The 24908-nt window shown below is 41.0% G+C and overlaps 2 long non-coding RNA genes across 3 annotated transcripts in view; one reads left to right on the top strand and one right to left on the bottom strand.

Annotated features, from left to right (window-relative positions):
• Positions 1-24908, top strand: part of LOC132390135 (uncharacterized) — a 74815-nt gene that overhangs the window by 4651 nt on the left and 45256 nt on the right. Inside the window, exons 1-3 of one of the 2 annotated variants that reach the window (XR_009510797.1) lie at positions 2669-2764; positions 6403-6495; positions 14307-14342. This is a non-coding gene — a long non-coding RNA (uncharacterized LOC132390135). Of the gene's footprint in view, positions 1-2668; positions 2765-6402; positions 6496-14306; positions 14343-24908 lie in introns of those variants that run through there. The other variant, XR_009510796.1, reaches the window with a different exon arrangement.
• Positions 6509-24908, bottom strand: part of LOC132390136 (uncharacterized) — a 68864-nt gene continuing 50464 nt past the window's right edge. Inside the window, exons 2-4 of the long non-coding RNA XR_009510798.1 lie at positions 14358-14522; positions 12657-12703; positions 6509-8534 (exon numbers count right to left, since the gene is read on the bottom strand). This is a non-coding gene — a long non-coding RNA (uncharacterized LOC132390136). The remainder of the gene's footprint in view (positions 8535-12656; positions 12704-14357; positions 14523-24908) is intronic.

The following is a 24908-nucleotide window of genomic DNA, read 5'->3' as shown; positions in this document are numbered from 1 at the left end:
ACAGGTACATCTGATTTTTCTGAGTCTTTCAGAAATAATTATTGTCAAGCATTAAATGTAGATGGCTTCATTGGTAAATTGGAAGATGATGAAACAATTGATAGAGCTGTGGATAGTGTGGAGGACTGGCAATAAATACAGCAAAATGTAGATCAATTGCAGATATAGGCTGGGAAATGGCAAATGGAATTTGACCCAGATAAATGTGACGAATTGCACCTCAGTAAGGCAAACGCAAGACAGAACACTGTTATGGGCAAGGTCCTTTGGTGTTGCTGAGCAGAGAGATCATGGCATCCTAGTTCATTGCTATTTGTAAGTAGCTACACAAGATGGTATGTTGTTTTGAAATAGGCTTACAACATGCTTGCATTTATTATTCGAAGCATTTAGCTCAATAGTCATGTTCCTACTTTGTAAGACTCTTGTTGGGCCACATCTGGATGACTGCATACAGTACTGGTCGCCCCACACTTGGAAGGATGTGGAGGCTTTGGAGAGGGTGAAGAATATGTTTACCAGGATGCTGCTTCATTTAGAGGGTGTGCGCTATCACAGGAGGCGTAATAAAATGTTGTTTCCACTGGAGCTCCAAAGGCTGAGGGGTGATCTGATAGAGGATTACAGGAAGATGGAGGGTATGGACATGGTATAGGCAGGAAGGATTAGTGTTTGGGTGTTTTTGATTTGCTTTATAGCTAGTTCATCACAACATTGTGGCCCTAATGGCCTGCTGTTGTGCTGTACTCTTCATTGTTCTATGTTCTCCTTTGTTCTCAAAGCATTTTCATAGCAAACTGGCCCATTTGACAGTTACCTTGTAGCTGTTGGTTAAATCCTTTGCGATTTACAATTTGCTATTTCTAAACTCAAGGTAAAGATTCCATTTAGTATTTTAAATCTCTCACAATATCATTAGACATTTTGGCTCTTAAACCACACAAGCAGCAATGACGTTAAATTAGTTTCGTCATTCCCTGTTCATGAGATGTTCTTCTGCACACCATTGATTTAACATGTGGTAATTTAATAGCACCTTTCTGTCAGCTTAAACAGTCTGACATATCACAGAAACAAACGTTTTCACTGATAGAACTGCCAATGATCAAATGACTTATCTTTAAACGCTTTAAACACTTGTACATGAAAGTCGCTGAAGGCTCTGATATTCTCAATCCACCTTGCCTGGTACAAATGATCAATCCATGGTCAAAGTCACTAAGATCTCATTTCTCTCCCATGTTGTTGTTTGGTCTCAAGAACAAATGAATCTCTTGACCATTCTTGCATGCTTTTATGCATTAAGTTTCATCGACAATATTGGATGATGAGATATCGGCACTAACAAGTGTAATGGGATGTACGGGTGTTCCTAATAAAGTGGCCACTGAATGTATTATGCTCTGCTTGGGCTGTCCTGAACCATTTCTCTGTCATTGAGGTATTTTAGAAGTAGAGTTTCTGATAAATTGGAAACACAGCAACCAACCTCACACATGCAGCAATGTTATGCCCTGATAGAAAGGAAAATGACTCAAAACCAGGGAGAACTTGCTCATCTTTTCCAAGGTATATGGAAATCACTCAAGAGGCTTTAACATATCTGCCTGGATTCATTCAGGATGGCATTGAAATAGCATCCTAGAATTTGAACTGTTCACTCGATTGGACCTCAAACCCACGCTATAGCCTCAAGGAAATAATCACACCACCTTGTCACTCTTGACACTGTTAAGAACTCAGCATAGAAACAACTTTAGGGAAATGGAAAACAATCAGCTCAGCAAAGGCAGCAGTACAGGAACTTGCAGCTCATACTGAATGGAATCTAAATTCATACTCTCTGTGATTAAAGAAGAGAATAGTAATTTTAATATTATTCTATCTACAATTGAAAGGTGTCCCAAAGTTGTCTTCAAGGCTACCAGAGTCTGTACTTCTGCAGATAATCTATTAACTTCAGTGACAGTGTCTGATTGTACAAGACAATATGTGGGAACCGAATTCAGCCCAGATATACTATAGCCTATTGTTGAACACACACAACTTAAACTAGAAAAAATACAGTATTGCCTTTAAAACTGATCTGATTTACTGTCCCAGCTATCCAAAGATAAGTCATTCTTGTCATATAGTAGTATGTCTGTATTCATTTTACCTGTATTCTCAGTTTTCTGAAATATCCTCCCTCTCAATTTGTAGTTTCCAAAAGTCATAGGAGCAGAATTAGGCCATTTAGAACCAACGGGTCTGCCCATCATTCCATTTTGGATGATTTATTATCCCTCTCAACCCCATTTGCTTCCCCTGCTCCGGAACCTATCACAAACATATTAATGAATAATCTATCAACCTCCGCTTTATCCATCCCCAATTACATAGCTTCACAGCTGTCTGTGGCAAGCAATTCCACAGATTCACCACCTTCTGGCTCGAGAAATTCCTCCTCATCCCTGTTGTAAAGGGACATACTTCTACTCCAATGCTGTACCGTCTGGTCCCAAACTCCCCCACCACAAAATACATCCTCTCTACTTCAACTCTATCTAGGTCTTCCAATATCCATAAGCTTTCAATGTCCTTCATTTCTCTTTACCAGAGCTATCAAAAGTGAGATACCTTCCTCCAGATAATGGCCTTCCAAAAAACACTGGTCGTCCTGGTGTTTCTCCTGCTGATTGTTAACACTGAGTTTTCCAAAGCCCGAGGGGTCAGACGACTTGATATCAGATTAAACAGTAATGCAGAGGGAATTTCTTCACAGGTAGGATTGTCTTAGCTCCACTTCTTTAACCAAACGAAACAACATTCCTCTGCAACTTGCTCCAACCACAGATCATTGATCGCACAAAGCACGTAAAACTAAATATTGTCAAAAATAAGTGCATAAAATATAACTCACAATGCATGCAGTGTGCAGCACATTAAAAAAACAACTAACAGTAGAGAGCTCACTGTCCTGTGATGAGAGGTCGGTTGTGGCAGGGCATTCATTGGTTTTGTAACCTAATGGAAGAAGCCTATTACCCAGTCTAGCAGTCATAGTCCTCAAGCTCCAGTGCCTCCTTCCCGATGATTATAGGTCAAAGAGATTGGGAGATATGTGCCAGGGATCCTCAATGATGCTTTGGGCTTTGACTAAATCAAATGTGTCAGATCATTAATATTCCAAACAACATTTTATTTAAAGTCAAACATCTATTTTTTGATATAATGAACATACTGAAATGCAATAAAAAAACATTAATTTTTCCAAGTCAAATTGAGTTTATTCTTATTATCATAAGTTGAGTGAGGTACGGATTCAGTACCAAGGAAAATTTGCATGCAGCAACATCACAAAGATGAAGGGACAGACAGCACACAGAATATAGATTATGCATTAGATCTACCTTAAGTCATGTCATATGCAATAAAGTCGATTTGCCATCATGAGTATATATTTTCAGAAGTTAATTGGCTGGAATAGTAATGAATGGGAGATTGGTTTGACTAGACAAAATAGATGAATGTCACTTGAGGCAGGCATCCCCAAGAGTGCTGAAAACATTGTCAATTACGATTTCCCACGAGACTTTACTCACGGACAGTTATACAAAATCGTGTAGGTCTTGTAATGGAAATGTTCCCATGATAGTTCAGGGTTTATTCACCGAGAAGATACTTTGATTGATGCACAAGAGGGGTGGGAGGTGGACGGGGTAATATTTTGGAAATATTTTCTGAGGAGCTGACTGGTCAAACTAAATAGTGAGAACTGGTGCCGAATACTTTCCTGTATTCAATGGTGGGTGAGGTTCACCAATGACGGACTGGGCCATATTTAGTACTTATTACAGGCTTTTCCGTACAATGGCATTGATGCTTCCATATCAGGCCAAGATGAAACTCGTCAATAAACTCTCTAACAGACATCTGTAGAAATTAATCAACGTTTCAGATAATAATTCAAATTTTGTCAAGCTTCCAAGAAAGCATACCGTTTTTGGTGACATTCCAAATCTCCTCAAATTCCTATTGAAATATAGCCGCCGTCACACCTTTTTTACAGCTGTATCAATATTTTGGGTCCAGGTTAGCTCTCGGACATACTGGCACCCAGGATCTTAAAATAGCTCCCTCACTGCATTTCTGATTCCTCCATGAGGATCAGTGTGTGTCATTCACTCAACTATTATGTGTCATCTGTCCTCATACCCGAACTCCGGAAAACACGTTGAGGAATTCTTCCATGGGCAAAAAGTCAATGGTCTGAGATAACTGAGCAGCAAGTTGACTTCACAATTCTTTGTTAATTGTCAATTCAAATATGAGCGAAAGTCTGAGAATCAGATTCCCACGACACAATAGGTGACTTTGTGGTTTGTTAGAAGTAAAGGTCTGTTAAGATCTATTAAGAACTGTGCATTCCAGTGATCCACCACTCTCTGAATAAATAAAACCCTACCCATCACATGCCCTTTGAACACACGCCTTCTCACTGTAAATGCCTGCCCTTTGGTATTTGACATTTCAACCCCGGGAATCAGATACTCCCTGTCTACTCTATCTATGCCTCTTTTAAACTTATAAATCTTCATCGGAATTCCCCTCAGGCTATGGTGCTCCAGAGGAAACAACTCACCGTCCTTTCCAATTGTATCCAGTCTCAATTGTAAGCCAGACTGACGCTGTGGAAATACAGCTCCAGAAATATGATTTTTATTTCTACAAGGAGCATGTGTGTGTGTGGCAAATATCCGTCGACATTTCCTGGTACATGCTTCAGAGCATCGACTGATGATAAGAGGATGCTCACCATGACACTGGAGTAAACTCCAGATGTCTCCTTCTCCTGTATAGTAAAGGACTTCAATTTGCTGCATCCTACTACAGGTTCTGAGTTATCATAATTCGAAAATGAGCAATGCTAAAAGTTCAGGTGCAACTGTTTTATTTAAATTTTCTGCCCATTACACTACTGGTGTTTTGGCAGCAATAAAGGTCTTCCTTCTTTGGCTGTGTTCAGGGCTTCCTTCATCATGTCAGTGTTACGCCTGTGACAATAGACAATAGGTGTAGAAGTAGACCATTCAGCCCTTCGAGCCTGCACCGCCATTTTGAGATCATGCCTGATCAATTACTATCAATACCCTGTTCCTGCCTTGTCCCCTAATCCCTTGATTCCCCTATCAATAAGATACCTATTTAGCTCCTTGAAAGCCTCCACTACCTTCCGAGGCAGTGCATTCCAGACCCCCACAACTCTCTTGGAGAAGAAGTTTTTCCATAACTCTGTACTAAATGACCTTTTTTAATGATCCTCTTTTTAAAACGTTTTTATTGCGTTTTCAAATAATTACAGAAAGAAAAACAAATATACCCTTAGCCCCTCCCCTCTAACAACCCTACAGAAAAAAAGAAAATGAAAAAAAAGAAAGAAAGCGAGAGTGCCTGTATATCTGAAGATCCCCACATGCTCCACGGAGTTCGTAATAACTTTATTATATATACTTGTTTCTTTCCCCAAATAACCAATTATTTTATCTTCGGAGCAGTCATTTGAGATCTTAAGCTGTGTTGCCTTTAAGGCATTTGTTTAGTTTATTATACTTTTGCTTTAGTAATTTGTTTGTTATCATTTTCTAGTTAAAGTTAAGGTTGTTTAAAGTAAATTCGTTTTCTGTGATATATAGCGGCATGCGATGACGTCACTCCCGGTTTCGCCGTGTGTTGTGGGAGAATACCGGTTTGGAGAAACAGGAAGGAGGGGGCTTATGTGTACAGTATCAGCGCGAGAAAAGTTTTCTTTCTACGCACGAGAAACATTAGTGAATCAACGCCCTAAGTTCATGAGATAATCGATATGTTGAATTAAAAATGTTAACGCTGATTCTGTTAAAAGTAATGATGATTGATAAAGTTTATGTTTTTTGTTATTTAAAGCGTTGCGGATAGTTTGTGTTGAAATGTATTTAAAGCCAGTCAATGGCATGGGTAGATTCTGACTGTATGTTGCACTTCAATGTAAGATTGTTGTTGTCGTTTTACTTTTGCAAGTGTTTATGATGTAAATGTGATGTCAAGAAGGAAACAAATACAGTATGTTTTTTGTATTGTTTTATCAACAGTTTTCACCATACCTTAATGTGGAAGAGTGAACATTAAATGGTTAATCTTACTGGGACCGCCTCATTGATTGGTTTATGCTTGGTGTTTAGTTCAGAGTTATTTTACAGCTGTGCGAGAACACTACATAAGCATTTACGAGAATGACACCATCTGATTTCAAATCCCAGAAAATCCTGCAGTCTCGTTCCTGCAGTTCTTCCATTGGAGTGAAAATCATATAGATATTGGAGATGATGTATGTTGCCGTATGTCGATTACAATAATGACATTTGTGCTGTTCATTTTTTTCAGACAGCTGCACCATAGACCCTGAAAGTGACATCAGGAATATCTTCTCCGCAAGTTACAGTGAGCATCTGGGTTAAATCTGATCAACAGCACAAGGTCAGAAACTTAGTGTCACTACCAAAAGTTCCAGCCAATAGAAGTTCAACACTGTATAATGTGTGTTAAAGAAATGTGAAATAGTGCAACACTTGTAATAATAATTAACAATCAATGAAGCATACAAACAATGTGTTCTTCATTAGCATTTATTGTAAGACTGGAAGTGGTTACTACTGATATTGGCAACATTTATTCACCATACCTAATATCTGTGCTCTTGAGATTGTCCCCATTAAACACAAAATTATTATAAATAATTAATTTTAGACGTACTTATTTAAGACCATATGACATAAGAGCAGAATGAGATAATCTGGCCCATTGAATCAGCTCTGCCATTCAATCACTGATGATCCTTTGTTTTATCTCCTCCTCAACCCCATGAGAAAGTAAGGATACATGGGATCCAAGGAGACACTGCTTTGTGGATCCTGAACTGACTTACCCCAAGAAGGCAAAATGTGCTTGGAGACGGGTCATATTCTGCATGGAGGCCAGAGTCCAGTGTTGTGCCTCAGGGATCTATTCTGGGACTCCAACTCTTCGTGATTTTTATAAATGACTGAGACGAGGTAATTTAATGAGATGAGGCATTAATAAGATGCAAAACTGGGCTGAGAAATGGTAGATGGAGTTCAACCCAGATAAGTGTGGCCTGGTTCATTTTGGTAGGTCAAATATGATGGCAGAATGTAGAGTTAATGCCTAGACTCTTGGCAGTGAGGAGGATCAGAGGGATCTTGGGGTCCCAGGCCCAAATTTTCTTTAAATAACTATTTATGGTTCTTAGTAATTGTTCCATCCAAATAAGTAAGTTTATTTCTTACAATTTTAAAAGGAAGGTTAGTATTAATTGATACTAAATGATTCAATAGAATAAGTTCACTCTTATCCTGAATACTGACTAAAACTGGAGACAAAAGAATGTACGATAGCTAATAAAGTCTCAACATTAGGAATATAAAGCAAAAGGTCATCGGCATAATGCAAAATTTCTAAGGTAAGGACATGTTCGGCACAGCTTTGTAGGCTGGAGGGCCTGTATTGTGCAGTAGTTCCGTGTTTCTATGTTTCTATAATATCTGTTTCCTCAACATTTCATGTCCCTCCACCAATATTCCTAATATCTGCAAACCTGGCAGGAAAGCCATCTATTCCTTCATCTAAGTCATCATATACAGCATAAAAGTAAGTGGCCCCATAGGAACCCTGCGGATCACCACTAGCCACTGGCAGCCAACCAGAACAGGATCCATTTATTCCCACTCGCTGCCTCCTACCAATCAGCCAATGTACTACCCATGTTAGTAACATTCTTGTAATACCATGGGCTCTTAATTAAATGCGCAGCCTTCTGTGTGGCACTTGTGTCAAAGGACCTCTTAACGCCCAGATATACAAAATACACTGCATCCCCTTTATCTATCCTACTGGCATTCTCATCAAATTATCGCAAAAGGTACATATTTTTAGCCAGATGGTGGAGGAATTATGGAATTCGTTGCCACATACAGTGTGGAGGCCCAATCATTGAAGGTGCTTAAGGAGGAGATTGATAGGTATCTAATTAGTCAGTGTATCAAGGGATATGGGGAAAAAGTCGGAAATTGGATCTAGATGGGAGAATAGTTCAGCTCATGGTGGAGTGGCAGAGCAGACTCAATGGGTCGAATGGCCTCCTTCTGCACCTTTACCTTGCTTGAAATGTAATATGAATTATTAATAGAGTAAACGAATAGACTATAACAGAGACAGTACTTAGCTCATGACGAATTAATGTTGTCACAAATAAAGTGACTATGAATCACTGATTATTTCTACTTGGCATAATTTATAATTATTTAATTATTTCTGGTTAAATATTGCTATATTTCTACACAATTCCTGCTTAGTATGAATGTAACGAGACCCAATTTCCTTCGGGATCCATAAAGTATGTCGTTCAGTCTGTCTGTCTGACTGAAGTTTCTGGCAGACTGAATTCCTTCCGATGGATCATTGCTGGGAGTGCTCGTTCCTTTTGGGCAGCTCGCCATCTACAACACAAGTTCAGAAATATTCATTTGTTACTGAAAGCATAGTACCTTAAAACCTGGAATACAACAAATGATTAATATTGAATAGGATAAAAAAAAACCTGACACATAAAGGTTTGGAACAAGAGGAAGTGGATTATGATGAATGTTAAATTGTGCCAATGCTTGAAATAAGGGATGGCAATAAATAAAGGGCAGCAAGAAGACCACAGACATGTCATCAGGTTTGAAGGACCATGTGCCTCAATGACACTGAGTTCTATTTTGTCTGGAGTCAGGGCCTTCTGCTTTAGCTCTTGGTAGTATCAGCCATACCTAACAGGTCAATAAGTAGCGGCCAGGCGAAGATATGTCCATGGGTCCTGCCCGTTCAGGGTTTCAGTTCAGCAATAAAAATTCAGACTGGTAAATCAAAACTGGTCTGGAAAAGCAATAAAGAATAATTCTACATCTGAGTGTAACTGTATTCCTGAGTCTCCACATGAAATGCATACTAGACAGTAGAGAAAACTAAGTGGAAGTACTGACATGATGAAGGAAGCCCTGGACACAACCAGAGAGGAAGACCTTTATTGCTGCCAAAAACACCGGTAGTGTAATGGGCAGAAAATATAAATAGAACAGTTGCATTTGTCTTTCAGCATTGTTTGTTTTCGAATTATGATAACTCAGAACTTATAGTAGGATGCAGAAAATTTAATTCCTTTACTGCACAGAAGAAAGAGACATCTGGAATTTACTCCAATGTCGTGGTGAACATCCTCTTATCATCAGTCGTGTGCTCTGAATCATGCACCAAAAAATGCTGCTTGATATTTGCCACACACACATACTCCTTGCAGAAATAAAAATATTATTTCTGGAGCTGTATTTCCTCAGTGTCAGCTTGGCTTACAATTGAGACTAGATACAACTATTGTATTATACAATATTAATTAAAGTTCATAATGTGCTCCTTTGTTGCCTTTACATAGATCTAGTTTTATCAAGAGAACAGAAACATTCCCCGATATGTGACACAGCAGACTCTGCTTAGCTAATATTATAGACTGATTACTTTTGTTGAAAGTTATCAATATACGTTATCAAATGACAATTTTAATTAAATTACAAAGCAGTTCAAATCACTACAACAGGACTGACGATTTGGTATTCACTTAATGAGTGACATGTCAACAGAAACATTGAGAAAGTTTGTAGTATGATACCAAAGCAAAACGGATTATTGTGTAATGTGGGCATTGATTGCAAATTGATTGGAACTCATTGTCCTGTAATTCTGTTTGAGGCATCATGGTCGTGGAATTATGGAATTCGCTGCCACATGCAGTGTGGAGGCCCAATAATTGAGGGTGTTTAAGGAGGGGATTGATGGGAATCTAATTAGTCAGGGTATCAAGGAATATGGGGAAAAAGTCGGAAATTGGAGATGGGAGAATACTTAACTTCATGGTGAAGTGGCGGAGCAGACTCAAGGGGCCGAATGGCCTACTTCTGCTCCTTTACCTTGTCTTGTCTTGACATGTGAATTATTAATATAGTAAATGAATAGACTAAACTCAGAAACAGTGCTTAGCAGATAACGAATTAATGTTGTCACGAATAAAATGACTATGAATCACTGATTACTTCCACTTGGCATAATTTATTATTATTTAATTATTTATGGTTTTATATTTCTATATTTCTACGTGGGCTTTTCTGCCGGCTTTCACTATTACGCTGTTACAGGAGTTCTAGCCTTTCTTCTGGTGCGTCTCAAGGAGCTGTTCCCCAGACCCTCTTTTATCCCCACTCATAGGGTCTCAGATGTCACTCAGGGTGGAATGATGCCATCCCCTAACCTGCCCACGTTGCCTGAGGGCTTCCATGAAGCAGAGTACTCAATACACAATTCCGCCTCCAAGAAACAATGACCTTTTCCGTGGCTTTGTATCGCTGGGGGCCAGGACATTCCAAACTTCTCTCTCTCATTTCCTGGGTCTCCTACCCTGACTTAATAGCGATCTTGCAATTCTCAAAAATGAAGAGGGAGAAAACAGAGAACTATCGACCTGTCAGCCTGACATCGGTGGTGGGAAAAATGCTGGAGTCCATTATTAAGGATGAAATAGTGGCATATCTAGATAGGAGTGATAGGATTGGCCCGATCCAGCATGGATTTACCAAGGGTGAATCATGCTTGACTAATCTGTTGGAGTTTTTCGAGGAAGTAACCAGGAAGTTAGGCGGGGGAGATGCAGTGGATGTAGTGTACCTTGATTTTCAGAAGGCATTTGATAAGGTCCCACATAGAAGATTGGTGGGTAAAATCAAAACTCATGGCATCGGGGGGAAGGCATTTACATGGATAGAACACTGGTTGGCAGATAGAAAGCAAAGGGTAGGTGTGAATGGGTGTTTCTCGGAATGGCAGGTGGTGACTAGTGGGGTGCCACAGGGCTCGGTATTGGGACCACAGCTGTTTACCACTTACGTTAATAATTTGGATGAAGGCATAAAAAATAACATCAGCAAATTTGCTGATGATACTAAGCTGGATGGCAGTACGACATGTGATGAGGATGCTGGGAGAATTCAGGGTGACAGATAGGCTGGCTGAGTGGGCAGATACTAGGCAGATGGCGTTTAATGTGAATAAGTGTGAGGTTATCCACTTTGGGAGTAAGAACAGGAAGGTAGATTATTATCTGAACGGTTTAGAGTTGGGTAATGGAGCAATAAAATGAGATCTCGGAGTCCTTGTTCATCAGTCACTGAAGGTGAATGAGCAAGTGCAGCAGGCAGTGAAGAAGGCTAATGGAATGTTGGCCTTTATTGCAAAGGGAATTGAGTACAAGAGCAAGGAAATCCTTCTGCATTTGTACAGAGCCCTGATGAGATCTCACCTGGAGTATTGTGTACAGTTTTGGTCTTCAGGGTTAAGGAAGGACATCCTGGCTGTAGAGGAAGTGCAGCGTAGATTCACGAGGTTAATTCCTGGGGTGTCTGGACTGTCTTACGCAGAGTGGTTAGAGAGACTGGGCTTGTACACGCTGGAATTAAGGAGATTGAGAGGGGATCTGATTGAAGCATGTAAGATTATTAAGAGATTGGACTAGATAGTGGCAGGAAATATGTTCCAGATGCTGGGAGAGTCCAGTACCAGAGGGCATGGTTTGAGAATAAGGGGGAGGTCATTTAGGACAGAGTTAAGGAAAAGCGTCTTCTCCCAGAGAGTTGTGGGGGTCTGGAATGCACTGCCTTGGAAGATAGTGGAGGCCAATTCTCTGGATGCTTTCAAGAAGGAGCTAGATAGGTATCATGGATAAGGGAATCAAGAGATATGGGGACAAAGCAGGAACAGGGTATTGATAGTAATTGATCAGCCATGATTTCAAAATGGCGGTGCAGGCTTGTAGGGCCGAATGGTCTACTGCACCTATTGTCTATTGTCACAGGCGTAACACTGACATGATGAAGGAAGCACTGAACACAGCCAGAGAAGGAAGACCTTTATTGCTGCCAAAAACACCAGTAGTGTAATGGGCAGAAAATATAAATACAACCGTTGCACGTGAACTTTTAGCATTGCTCATTTTTGAATTATGATAACTCAGAACTTGCAGTAGGATGCAGCAAACTGAAGTCCTTTACTACACAGGAGAATGAGACATCTAGAGTTTACTCCAGTGTCATGGTGAACATCCTCTTATCATCAGTCGATGCTCTGAAGCATGTACCAGGAAATGTCGATGGATATTTGCCACACACACACATGCAGAAATAAAAATCATATTACTGGAGCTGTATTTCCTCAGCGAAAGCTTAGCTTACAATTGAGACTGGATACAATTGGAAAGGACGGTGAGTTGTTTCCTCTGGAGCACCAGATCATGTGTGGAATTCCGATGAAGGTTTATAAGTTTAAAAGAGGCATAGATAGAGTAGACAGGGAGTATCTGATTCCCGGGGTTGAAATGTCAAATATCAAAGGGCAGGCATTTAAAGTGAGAAGGCGTGTGTTCAAAGGGCATGTGAGGCGTAGGGTTTTTTTTTTATTCAGAGAGTGGTGGATCACTGGAATGCACAGTTCTTAATAGATCTTAACAGACCTTTACTTCTAACAAACCACAAAGTCACCTGTTGTGTCGTCGGAATCTGCTTCTCAGACTTTCGCTCATATTTTCCTGTGAATTGACAAGAAACAAAGAATTGTGAATTCAACTTGCAGCTCAGTTATCTCAGACCATTGACTTTCTTGCCCATGGAAAAATTCCTCACCGTGTTTTCCGGAGGTCGGGTTTGAGAATATAGAGTTCGGGTATGAGGACAGATGACACATTATAGTTGAGTGAATGACACACACCAATCCTCATGGAGGGATCAGAAATGCAGTGAGGGAGCCATTTAAAGCCCCTGGGGGCCAGTATGTCCGAGGAGCTAACCTGGACCCAACATATTGATACAGCTGTAAAGAAGGTGTGACGGCGGCTATATTTCAATAGGAATTTGAGGAGATTTGGAATGTCACCAAAAATGCTATGCTTTCTTGGAAGCTTGACAAAATTTGAATTATTATCTGAAACATTGACAAATTTCTACAGATGTCTGTTAGAGAGTTTATTGACTGGTTTCATCTTGGCCTGATATGGAAGCATCAATGCCATTGTACGGAAAAGCCTGTAATATGTACTAAATATGGCCCAGTCCGTCATTGGTGAACATCATCCACCATTGAACACAGGAAAGTATTCGGCACCAGTTCTCACTATTTAATTTGACCAGACAGCTCCTCAGAAAATATTTCCAAAATTTCCGTCCACCTCCCACCCCACTTGTGCATCAATCAAAGTATCTTCTCGATGAATAAACCCTGAAGTATCATGGGAACATTTCCATTGCAAGACCAACACGATTTTCTATAACTGTCCGTGAGTAACTTCTCGTGGGAAATTGTAATTGACGTTGTTTTCAGCCCTGTTGGGGATGCCTGCCTCAAGTAACATTCATCTATTTTGTCTAGTCAAACCAATCTCCCATTCATTACTATTCCAGCCAATTAACTTCTGAAAATATATACTCATGATGGCAAATCGACTTTATTGCATATGGCATGACTTAAGGAAGAGCTAATGCATAATCTATATTCTGTGTGCTGTCTGTCCCTTCATCTTTGTGATGTTGCTGCATGCAAATTTTCCTTGGTACTGAATCCGCACCTCACTGAATTTATGATAATAAGAATAAACTCAATTTGACTTGGAAAAATTAATGTTTTTTTATTGCATTTCAGTATGTTCATTATATCAAAAAATAGATGTTTGACTTTAAATAAAATGTTGTTTGGAATATTAATGATCTGACACATTTGATTTAGTCAAAGCCCAAAGCATCATTGAGGATCCCTTGCACGTATCTCCCAATCTCTTTGACCTATAATCATCGGGAAGGAGGTACTGGAGCTTGAGGACTATGACTGCTAGACTGGGTAATAGCTTCTTTCATTAGGTTACAAAACCAATGAATGCCCTGCCACTCCCGACCTCTCATCACAAGACAGTGAGTTCTTTACTGTTAGTTGTTTTTTTAATGTGCTGCACACTGCATGCATTGTGAATTATATTTTATTCACTTATTTTTGACAATATTTAGTTTTATGTGCTTTGTGCGATCAATGTTCTGTGGTTGGAGCACGTTGTAGAGGAATGTTGTTTCGTTTGGTTGTATATCTGTGAAGAAAATTGAATTTGAACTTGAGTTCCTGAACCTGTTCAATTTTTGGGATTGCAGGCAATTTCAACAATGAACACTGTTAAAGAAGTGGAGGTAAGACAATCCTACCTGTGAAGAAATTCCCTCTGCATTACTGTTTAATCTGTGTTCAAAATGTCCGGTCATTTGAGCTTTGGAAAACTCAGTGTTAACAAGCAGCAGGAGAAACACCAGGACGACAAGTGTTTTTTGGAAGGCCATTATCTGGAGGAAGGTATCTCACTTTTGATAGCTCTGGTAAAGAGAAAAGAAGGACATTGAAAGCTTATGGTTATTGAAAGACCTAGATAGAGTTGAAGTAGAGAGGATGTATTTTGTGGTGGTGGAGTTTGGGACCAGACGGTACAGCCTTGGAGTAGAAGTATGTCCCTTTACAACAGGGATGAGGAGGGATTTCTCGAGCCAGAAGGTGGTGAATCTGTGGAATTGCTTGCCACAGACAGCTGTGAAGCTAAGTGATTGGGGATGTGTAAAGTGGAGATTGATAGATTATTCATTAGTATGTTTGTGAAAGGTTCCTGACCAGGGGAAGCAAATGGGGTTGAGAGGGATAATAAATCAGCCAAAATGGAATGGTGGGGCAAACCCTTTGGGTTTAAATGGCCTAATTCTGCTCCTATGACTTTTGGAAACTACAAATTGAGAGGTAGAATATTTCAGAAAACTGAGAATACAGGTAAAGTGAATACAGACATACTTCTATATGACAAGAATGACTTATCGTTGGATAGCTGGGACAGTAAATCAGATCAGTTTTAAAGGCAATACTGTATTTTTGTAGTTTAAGTTGTGTGTGTTCAACAATAGGCTATAGTATATCTGTGCTGAATTCAGTTCCCACATATTGTCTTGTACAATCAGATACCTGTCACTGAAGGTAATAGATTATCTGCAGAAGTACAGACTCTAGTAGCCTTGAAGACTACTTTAGAAGACCCTTCAATTGTACATAGAATAACATTAAAATTACTATTCTCTTCTTTAATCACAGAGAGTATGAATTTAGATTCCATTCCGTATGAGCTGCAAGTTCCTGTACTGCTGCCTTTGCTGAGCTGATTGTTTTCCATTTCCCTAAAGTTGTTTTTATGCTGAGTTCGTATCAGTGTCAAGTGTGACCAGGTGGTGTGATTCTTCCCTTGAGGCTATAGAATGGGTTCAAGGTCCAATCTTGTGAACAGTTCAAATTCTAGGATGCTATTTCAATGCAGCTCTGAAGCAATCCAGACAGAGATGTTAAAGCCTCTTGAGTGATTTCCATGTACCTTGGAAAAGATGGGCAAGTTCTCCCTGGTGTTCAGTCCTTGTCCTTTCTATCAGTGTCATTATCAAACACATTGTCGTAACATTGCTGCATGAGTGAGATTGGATGCTGTTTTTTCAATTTATCAGAAACTCTACTTCTAAAATACCTCAATGACAGAGAAATGGTTCAGGACAGCCCAATCAGAGCATAATACATTCAGTGGCCATTTTATTATGGACACCCGTACATCCCATTACACTTGTTAGTGCCGATATCTCATCATCCAAAATTTTCGATGTAACTTAATGCATAAAAGCATTCTGGAATGGTCAAGAGATTCATTTGCTGTTGAGACCAAACATCAGCATAGAAGAGAAATGAGATCTTAGTGACCTTGACCATGGATTGATCACATGTGCCAGGCAGGGTGGTTTGAGAATCTCAGAACCTTCAGCGACTTTCATGTACAAGAGATTCCAGCGTTTAAAGATAAGTCATCTGATCTTTGGCAGTTCTATGGGTGAAAATATTTGTTTCTGTGATATGTCAGACTGTTTAAGGTGACAGAAAGGTGCTATTAACTCAAATTACGACATGCTAAATCAATGGTGTGCAGAAGAACATCTACATCTCATGAACATGGAATGTCGAAACTAATTTAACGTCATTGCTGCTTGTGTAGTTTAGGAGCCAACATGTTTAATGATATTGTGAGAGATTTAAAATTCTAATTGGAATCTTTACCTTGAGTTTAGAAATAGCAAGTTGTAAATTGCAAAGGATTTAACCAACAGCTACAAAGTAACAGTCAAACATGTCAGTTTGCTATGAAAATGCTTTGAGAACATAGAACAATGACGAGTACAGCACAGCACCAGGCCATTTGGGCCACAATGTTGTGATGAACTAGCTATAAAGCAAATCAAAAACACCCAAACACTAAACCTTCCTGCCTATACCATGTCCATACCCTCCATCTTCCTGCAATCCTCTATCAGATTACCCCTCAGCCTTTGGAGCTCCAGTGGAAACAACATTTTATTACGCCTCCTGTGATAGCACACACCCTCTAAATGAAGCAGCATCCTGGTAAACATATTCTTCACCCTCTCCAAAGCCTCCGCATCCTTCCAAGTGTGGGGCAACCAGAACTGTATGCAGTCATCCAGATGTGGCCCAACGAGAGTCTTACAAAGTAGGAACATGACTATTGAGCTAAATTATTTGAATAATAAATGCAAGCATGTTGTAAGCCTATTTCTAAACAACATACCAACTTGTGTAGCTACTTAGAACTAGCAATGAACTAGGATGCCATGATCTCTCTGCTCAGCAACACCAAAGGACCTTGCCCATAACAGTGTTCTGTCTTGCGTTTGCCTTACTGAGGTGCAATTCGTCACATTTATCTGGGTCAATTTCCATTTGCCATTTCCCAGCCTATATCTGCAATTGATCTACATTTTGCTAAATTTATTGCCAGTTCTCCACACTATCCACAGCTCCATCAATTGTTTCATCATCTGCCAATTTACCAATGAAGCCATCTCCATTTAATGCTTGTCAATAATTATTTCAGAAAGACTCAGACAAATCAGATTTACCTGTAACGAAGAAATCGAAGTTGCTTTCGTTGAACTGCTGTATCAGATTTCGGTGGTTGTCCCCTATATATTGTGATTCAGGGAGGGGAACAACCTCAAATGGAGTATTTTGCAATGGCGCAAATATTTGGATAAACATGTTTGTGAAGATTAATCAATGCACTGTGACTATGAACAAACAGTTCATATCTTAGTGTATTCAAATGGGGATCTTATATACTCACTGTGCCTGGAGATGAAATCCACATATTTACAAAATCAAAGTGAACACTCTTACTGTTAGGAGAAGTAAGAACCAAGATGCACTTATACCTCATCCGTAGCATGGACTCTCAAATTGCACCGTCCACTGCAATCTTGGTCAGCAACCAATAATTTCCTATCTTTTTCCTTCCTGTGTTCCTCAGGAGTAGAGTGACATTTGTGATTTCCCGGTCACAGGGAGCAATTCCTGACTAATTATTCTTGCACTATGAATGCCTTCACAATCGCTTCAGCCTCTTTTTGCGAATCCGTGGTGTCTTGTCCATCCACCGTCAGGATTTACAACTCTCCAAGCAATATCTCCTTATTAAAAGTGATGATACTCAATGCCGCCCAGGCTTCAATTTCTGGCATCTCTTCATGACGGAAAACATTGGAGACTGACACAAAGTACGTGTACAGTTCTCTGCCGTTTCAGTGTATCTGACAACTTCTCCAGTGTCATTTCCCAGAGGTCCAATATCCATTCTACACTCTCTTTTACTGTTTATACATCTGTAAAAGTACTCTTTGTATCCTCTTTAATATTCACAAAAAGAATTAGGTTTAATATCACTGCTATATGTCTTGAAATTTGTTATGCTCGAGAAGTACATCGTAATACATTATAATAAAACCAGTAAATCACAGTGAGATTTCTATAAAAATAGTATAAAAAAGTTAAATAAGTAAGAAATCCGATGTCAGATGGGAAGAGGCTGTCGCTGAACCATTGAGTGTGTGCCTTCAGGCTCCTGTACCTCCTCCATGATGGTAGAAATGGGAAGAAGGCATGTCCTGGGTGGTGGCGGTCCCTCATGATGGATGCTGCCTTTTTGAGGCAGCGCTCGTCAGTGATGTCATGGATGCTATTATTTCATCCATACTTTTCCTTAATTCTATTGTAATTATTCAGCACATTATTCTACACCTTCTGCATTATTAATGTTTTACCTTATCCTACCTCATTACACTGTGTAACGATATGATTTGATTTGTCTCAAGGGTACACATGCAAAACATTCACTATTGCGGTACCTATGGCAATAATAAAAACATTCCAATTCCAATCTGTTGAACCGACTTCCCTGCTATTTAGTGAAATACAGTCCACAGCCCTAGTTATGTGATTTGTCAGGACTTCAGACCTAGCATGTTTCAGCTGGAACCTGTCCAATCAAATCATCTCCATCCTTCCCCAATAGTGGAAGCAAAGTACCATGAATCTAAGCACTCTTCTCTTCCTCCAGCCAGCCCTCCTGTCACCCGGAGCCATTGGATCGTCCTGACTTAAGGAGGGACAGCTGTCGCCTAATAGGGGGCAGGTGTTTATAAGGGACTCGCGGACTGAGCCTGGGTGTGGGTTGTCCTACTCCGAAGCCGGTTTTACCCGATCTGTACCTGGGCTGCCGGCTCTGAATTCTGCTCTTTCCCTGGTTGCCGGCCTGCTCGGAATCCTGTTTTGCCCTGGTTGCCGGCCTCTTCTGCATCTGTTCTGTCCGGTTGGTCTTGTTCCACTGCTTCTCTCCTGTGCGCTGGTCCCGCTGTTCCGCCTTAGTCGCCTTGCCTGCGCTGTCACGCTGTCGGTTGCCCTTCCCAATAAACCGGTGTATCATGGTAGCCCTACTGCTCTCCCTGGACCCAACTTTCTTCTGATTCCTTGCCTTCCTCGGGCAGGACTGGCTGGACTGCCGCTGCCCGGTGGGGATTCTGCCCTTTCCACCCATTACTCACTAAGGGTTGTGCCCCGCACCTGCCCAGGTGTCCGCTCCTTGCAGATGCCTCCGTGTTTTTAGCCTGGGAGGTGGCCCTGCCCGGGATCCATGCGGCCCGCCACGAGCTCTGGGATCCTCCTGCCCTATCACGAAATCGGGGATCCAGCCCCGCCTGCATAAGCCCCTGCATGCCATGGCATCCCCATCCTGTCCTACCCCTAGTACTTCAGTGCCTGCGTTCTGCATTTGGGTCCAATCCTGTCCCCGTCCTGACAAGCTCCTGGAGACTTGATACTATCAAAAGGCTTGTCAGGAGGCAGATAAGAGTCAGGAGTCTAGATGTAGGGATGAGAGTGAAGAAAAACCAGAATGGGTAAGGATGGGATTTCTCTATTAGGTCTCCAGATAGAGTTTGAATAACCAACAGACTTATGATCTGTTATGGCTTCTGTCACATGAAGTGGATGCTTTTCACTGGGTACTGTAAAACAAATGGAAAGTTAAAAACAGTATATTCCCTGAATGGATGGTTACGTACTCGTGACATGACAGTGGTGCCCTTGTCACTTGACAGGGGTTGAAGCTGTACTGGACTTGAGGTAATGGTCTTGTGATGGTGAAATAACGTCAGTTTCCCACCAGTAGAGATCATGTGACAGTTTTTTTTTTAACTGGTTATAAAAGGAAGACTCCACCCTGTGAGGAGGGACAGCTCGTGGCTGGATTTGTCAAGTTGATTTCATGCCACTGCGTGATTTAATGGGATGACGCAGTTTAGCTGAAGGGTGAAGTTTTATCAAATGCCAAAAGTTTAAAAGATCATTGCCAGCAGGTTCTTGAAATACTGCTAGTTCCGAAATCAGTGGAGAGTGAAGATCGAAGATCGAGGAGGATCTACTTCGACGGTGAAACGGGTTCGACCTTATTTAATCCTTATTCGAAAGGATTTCGTGGACTGTTCACGTGTTAATCTCTGCGGGAAAGCAGGAGATTGAGGACAGTGCGATAAAGGAAAGGTCAGTGCCTTTAAGCCGTTCCGTTTTGTAAATTCGTCGTGGGAGAAGTTCGACATCGGGTATCGAAGTGAAGCGACGTGAAAGAAAATTTAAATAGTCTTATAAAGTCTCTCCTTTTAGCTGAACTGTGAGCATATCGAACTTTTGGCAATACTACTTTAATGAACTGTTTTTGCAATATCGCTTTAAGGACTGTTTGAGCTGCCGCACAACAGCTGTTTCCGGTTACGTTAGTGTTTGGTTACTTTTGGGGGGTTTGTTTTCTGTGTTTAATAAACGTGTTATTTGTTATACAGAACCCCTTGCCGAACTCATATATTCATTGTTGCCGGAATATGTAACAGGATGACATCAGCTTTTCTGTCAATGCAGAAGCATCTCACCCACTTCCACGTAGCAAATCAGTGGTCAGCACTTTACACCACTTAATATCTTTGAATCCAAACCCCAGCTCCTGAAGGGAAAAAAGGTAGGTCATCGGGCATCGTGAATAAATTATTGAGATTTATTTCTCGTCAGCTGAGGAATACTATGTTACCCTGCAGACTTTGTATGAATTGAACGAGCTGGTCTTTGTGCAACAGATGTCAAGTCTGATCTCTAATTGCGACTAATACGTATCCGTGGAGGGAAATCCCCATAACTGGACAACTGTAAATCCTGCATTGGACTCAGCCGACGGCCCCTGTGCTCCACCATAGACTTTCCATAGAGTCCAAAAAGAGAGAGTGACATTCCACAGATCTTCCCAGTTCACAAGCTGGGAAATCCCCTGGCTAAATTCATCTCAGATTTACTAAGTACAAACTAAGTTAATAGACATGTTTATACCATTTAGAAGACATTTGGACATGTGCATTGATTAGAAAGGTTTAGAGGGTCATTGAGGGCAAATAAGAAGCTCATTCAGGTAACTTGCTCAGAGTGGATGTGTTTGGCTGAAGTGCCTGTTTTCTGTGCAGTATATTTCTCCAAATCTATTTTATTAAGTAGTTCAGATTATTTTCTTTTTGTAATAGTGGACATGTGTTTTCAGCCGATGAATCTTTAACACTGAGTTTGTGGAAAAAGCTCCTCACTGATTGCCGATGTCAGCAGAGCAGCAGCTCGCTCTGGAACTGGCCCTGTGCTCTTCGAGTCCAGCTGATGTGCAGTCAGCTGGCAAACCAGTGCAGAGGATCAATTGTCAAACTGATCTACTGTCACTGGTGCTTCCAGCTCCCCTGTGAGCTGACTCCGTTATCGAGTGTGACTTTATATATAGTAGCACTCAGCTTTCGGGCTTAATACTGAATTAACCCCATGGACTGGCGTTATGAAGTGTCTGTGGGCCAAGATGGGATCATACCCAGATGAATTGTCGTAGGCCATGCTGAGCAGGTTCTCCAGAGAACAATTGTAGTAAGAGGACAGCTTGCATAATGTAGATTTTGAGTGAATGATGAGTGATAATCTCAAACACTTTAGAATCTCAGTGTTTCCTGTGGGACTACTAAACCTGTTCCACTATCCAGCAGAGATCAGAGGCTGGTCACTGTCTGAACTTGATAGATTCATGGTGTTCTTTGCCTTACATCCACATCAGGTTTAAAAATGTTACTGGTGTTTATCTGCTGCACCTATATTTCCAGTACGCTCATCGCTACCCTTTCAGTGACAGATCTGAATGCCACTCGTATTGACCCAGACATTTACATTCGGACCTAAAATATCCTCTTCTACACCTCACCAATTGTTCACTTACATCGAAACAGTGCATCGTATTCCAATATATTTTCTGTGCAGTCATAAAAAGTACAAATTGATCAATGTATATTTCACCCTTTGTGTGTTCTACTGGTGCCTGTCGACCATGTGGCCTTGCTTATCTTGTTGCTGCTCAGTTCTGTTATTCAGCTGATGGAAGACTGACGTATCATAGAGGGAGAAAGATGAACTTAGAGAAATGGAGACTGCAAGAACTGCTTCTGTTCTCAGCCATTCTCCATGACAACAAGAATTCTGGACTGGCTGGTTGACAGGACACGCTCAAGGAACAAAGACAGAATGAATGTTAACAACGTTTGAGGGCAGCATTCGTGAAATAACGAAGTTGAATTTGTTCAGGTCTCGTACCACACATCCGCCAATCTCTTTGACACCCACAATCTTTAGGAATTAAATGCTGGAGCATCAAGTCTACGACTGCCAGACTGGGTAACAGCTTCTTCCCTCAGGCTGAGAACCTAATAAATATCCTCGCACCACCAAGGTCTCATCACGAGCAATGTGAGCTGTTTATTGTTTACTGTTTACTCTTTACAATTCACCCGTGCTGCCCACTGCATGTATTGTGAATTTTATTTTAGCCATTTATTTGTGACAATGGTGTGTTTTATGTGCTGTGCTTTGTGGGTATATGTTTTCTGAGTGCACCATGGTTTGGAGGAACATTTCTTTATTTGGTTGTCTGTACTTGAACTTGAATTACTGAACCTGTTGAGCTAGTGTGTTTGTCGGTGCAGGTTAACAATGCACAAATTACAGAAGTGGAGGAAAGTCAAATTCACCTGTGCAGACTGAGGTAGATCCACTTTGCCTCTGATACTTTTGAGTATAAATTGGGCTCTGGAAAAATCAGGGTTAACAAACAGAGGCCAAGTGTATTTTGAAAAGGCATTTACCTTTAGGAAGAGATCTCACTGTTCATGGCTCTGGGAGAAATTCATTGAACCAGGCGGGTTTGTGGATCTTGGATATGAAGTAGAAATGTTGGTTATGGGGTGAGGGTACTATTATGTTGGTGGCAGTCTAACATGTCTGGTGCTATGAAAATGCTTTGAAAACAATGCAGAGTACTGTTGGGGGAGACAGTCTATGGGGGAAGCAACTATGGTGGCACTTCTGACACAGAGTCTGCCCCTGTGACTCAGATGACAGGGACATCAAAGATGCAATAATAACAGGGTTGACTTAGTGGGCGATTTTAATTTCCCAAATGTTAATTAGCATCTCCATCGAGCAAGGGGTTCAGATGGAGTGGCATTGTTAGGCGGGTTCAGGAAAGTTTCTTGCCAAAATATGATGATAAGCCTACATGAGGAGAGGCTGTACTTGATCGAGTATTGGGAAATGAACCTAGTCAGGTGTCAGGTCTCTCAGTTGTAGAGCATTTTGGAGATAGAAATCACAATTCTATCTCCTTTACCATAACATTGGAGAGAGATAGGAACAGATAAGTTAGGAAAACGTTTAATAAGAGTAGGGGGAAATATCATGCTATCCGGTAGGAACGTGGAAGCTTGAATTGGGAGCAGATGTTATCAGGAAATGTATGGCAGAAATGTGGTAAATGTTCAGTGGATGTTTGTGTGGATTCCTGAAGAGATGTGTTCTAATGAGACAGGGAGAGGATGGTACGGGACAGGAACCATGGGGTACAAATGCTGTTGTAACTCTAATCAAGAGGAGAGCAAAAGCTCATGAAAGGTGCGAAAGACTAGATAATGATTGAGATCTAGAAGATTGAGGCCAGAAGCGGCCAGGTGAAGGATTGATGAGCAGGATAAAGGAAAACCCCAAGGCATTCTACAAGGACAGGAATAGCAAGGGGATAAGACGTGAGAGAATAGGACCAATAAAGAGTGCCGGGGGATACGTGTGAATGGAACACAGGCGACTGTGGAAGGCGAGGGGTGGAGCCCATGGCAATGATATTTGCTTCATGAATGGGGACAGAAGTAGTTCCGGAGGATTGGAGTGTTGCAGATCTTGTTCCATTATTCAACAAAGGAAGCAGAGTTAGCCCGGGAAATTGAAGACCAGTGAGTCTTACTTCAGTTGATGGTTAGTACTTTGGTGGAGAGATCCCGTGAGGTCGAATTTATAAACATATGGAGAGGTATAATATGATTATAAATTAAAAGCATGGCTTTGTCAAAGAAGGTTGTGCCTTACGAGTCTGATTGAATTTTTTGAGGATGTAACTAAATATATTGATTAAGGTAGAGCGGAAAATTTAGTGTATATGGACTTTAGTAATGCAATTCATATGATATCCCATGGAAAGCTTATGGAGAAACTAAGCAGGCATGGGATCCAAGGGACATTGCTTTGAGCATCCAGAACTAGCTTGCCCACAGATGGAAAAGTGTGATTTTAAACGAGTCATATTCTGCATAGAGTTCGGCGACCAGTGGTGTGCCTCAGGGACCTGTTCTAGACTCCCTTCTCATTCTGATTTTTATAAATGGTCTAGATGAGGAAGTGGAAGAGGATTTAGTAAATTTGCTGATGTCACAGAGGTTGGGCGTGTTGTGGATAGTGTGGAAAGCTGTCAGATATCACAGCAGAACATTGATATGGTGCAAAACTGGGCTGAGAGTTGGCAGATGGAGTTCAACAAAGATAATGTGAGGTGGTTCATTTTGGTAGGTGAATTATGATGTCAGAATATAGTATTAATAGTAAAATTCTTGGCAGTGTGGAGGAACAGAGGGATCTTGGGGTCCAAGTCCATAGGACACTCAAAGCTGCTGTTCAGGTTGACTGTGGTTGATGAGACATACGGTGCATTGGCCTTCACCAACTGTGGGATTGAGATCAAGAGCCGAGAGGTTAATATTGCAGCTATATAGTACCCCTGTCAGACCCCACTTGGAATACTGTGTCCAGTTCTGGTCGCTGCACAAAAGGAAGAATGTGGAGACTACAGAGAGGGTGCAGAGGAGATTTACGAGGATGGTCCCGGTAGTGAGGAGCATGCCCATTGAGAATAGATTGAATGATCTTGTCCTTTTCTTCTCAGAGCAACGAAG

Source organism: Hypanus sabinus, unplaced genomic scaffold, assembly GCF_030144855.1.
Source record: "Hypanus sabinus isolate sHypSab1 unplaced genomic scaffold, sHypSab1.hap1 scaffold_782, whole genome shotgun sequence".
Taxonomy (NCBI): domain Eukaryota; kingdom Metazoa; phylum Chordata; class Chondrichthyes; order Myliobatiformes; family Dasyatidae; genus Hypanus; species Hypanus sabinus.
Note: the sequence above shows the minus strand (reverse complement) of the source record. Positions and strands in the feature narration are given on the sequence as shown.